Source organism: Pundamilia nyererei, unplaced genomic scaffold (assembly GCF_000239375.1).
Source record: "Pundamilia nyererei isolate P.nyererei 1_Seehausen unplaced genomic scaffold, PunNye1.0 scaffold00606, whole genome shotgun sequence".
NCBI classification, from domain to species: domain Eukaryota; kingdom Metazoa; phylum Chordata; class Actinopteri; order Cichliformes; family Cichlidae; genus Pundamilia; species Pundamilia nyererei.
In genome coordinates, this window is record NW_005188007.1 from 23,629 (window position 1) to 25,577 (window position 1,949).

A 1,949-nucleotide genomic window follows, 5' to 3' on the forward strand; every position below is an offset into this window, starting at 1 on the left:
TCTTATGAGGACCAGGTGTTCGTTGTGCAACAGTTTAACAAACTGACATCAGCACTGATACCTTTTGATCTCAAGAAATAATGTGTCGCTAACCTGAGATGAAGAGGTTGATTTTGTCTGGTTTGGCAAATTGGTGAATGAGTCCACTCATTGAGGGTGTGTTGATGAGGATGCAGCTCCATTTTTTGTCTTTTTCTTCTCCATTGTAATATTTGCTAATGGGACGAATAAATATAGTATTTCAGCTCGTCCAGGTTGAAATCAGGAGTTAATGTAAAAAAGTGTGAAGAGAATGTGTTTATTCTGCTGGATTGTTTCAGAAGTGGTCCTTCTCAATGTCATGCCCTTCTAACAAGATGCACTCATAACAAAATTTCAATTGTCTAGTAGAGCATGAGGATGGCAGAACCACGATGAGTTGCTAGCTGCCCATTACAGTTTAACCAGAGGAAGGAAGTAAAGAAGTGCATATACAAATGATAGGGAGAACTTTCAGGTATCTTTACTTTACTTGAGTAATTGGCGATCGTGGCTCAAGAGTTGGCAGGTTGTCTTGTAATTGGAAGGTTGCCGGTTCGAGCCCCGATTCCGACAGTCTCGGTCGTTGTGTCCTTGGCCAAGATACGTCACCAGTTGCCGACTGGTGGTGGTCAGAGGGCCCGGTGGCGCCAGTGTCTGGCAGCCTCGCCTCTGTCAGTGCGCCCCAGGGCAGCTGTGGCTACAATGTAGCTGCCATCACCAGTGTGTGAATGTGTGGGTGACCGAATGTAGTGTGAAGCGCATTGGGGTCCATAGGGACTAAGTAAAGCGCTATACAAATAGAGGCCATTTACCATTTTAAATATTTTTTGAGAACTTTTAATCTCTACATTTTAAAGAATATATCTGTACTCTATTTTTTGGGAGCCTTTTTCAACTTTATTCGATAGATACAGTGAAGAGAGGACAGGAAGGTAGGGGCAGATGAAGAGGGCAAGACATGCAGCAAAGAGCTGCAGGTCAGACTAAAACTCGGGCCAGCCGCTCTCAACCATATGGCATGTGCTGACCCGCTCAATGCACTAAGCTAAACCAGCATCCCAAAAGTCTGTACTTTTTACTCCCTACATTTTCAAAATAGGCTCTGAGGAGAGTTTTTTCATGTCACTGCTAGCCTTTGTACATCAAACTGATTTGAGCCTAAAAATTAACACTTGGAAGACAATATTAATTGTGTATTAATTGTCAAGACATTTTGCATCAAAAGTGATTAAAGAGACAAAACCATGTGCCCTATACAGGGGTTAAAGTTGGTTGTTGTTGTTGTTTTGTTTTTAGGCACAACACCAAAACGAGTGCAGATGTCTATAAGTTACAGTTACCATACTTATATAAAGCATCTAGGTAGTGCTACAAACGAGTAGTGAGAGAAGCATAAAGGGAGTCATGTTTTTTAAGTTGCAGGTAACTTTAAGTTCCGTGTTTCTATCAGCTCAGCAAACACAAACTGTTTGGGCCTACAGTTTGTCTGCTGGCTAAAGGTATACCAGCAGTTTTTCACAAAGGTAAAGACAGGACAGGAGATGAGGAAGAGAATTTATATTTAAAGATAAGGACTGCTCATTGGTGTTTGATAACTGGCAATTTAAAGCTTAAATATAAGTCCTCACGTTTTTAAATCAGATATTGGGTCTGCACATATGGAACGCCAGGACTGCCATAATGAATTAATTAAATACACCATTAAATAATTAATTAAATGTGGCAATAATTAATTACAATTGTAATTAATTAATTAAAATGGGAGATAAATAATTAAATAAATATTTTTGACAGATTTAATTAATTATTTATTTATTTCACATTTTAATTAAATGGAAAATGGCCTGCATTTGTATAGTGCTTTTCTAGTCCATAGGACCCCAAAGCGCTTCACACTACATTCAGTCATTCACCCATTCACACACACA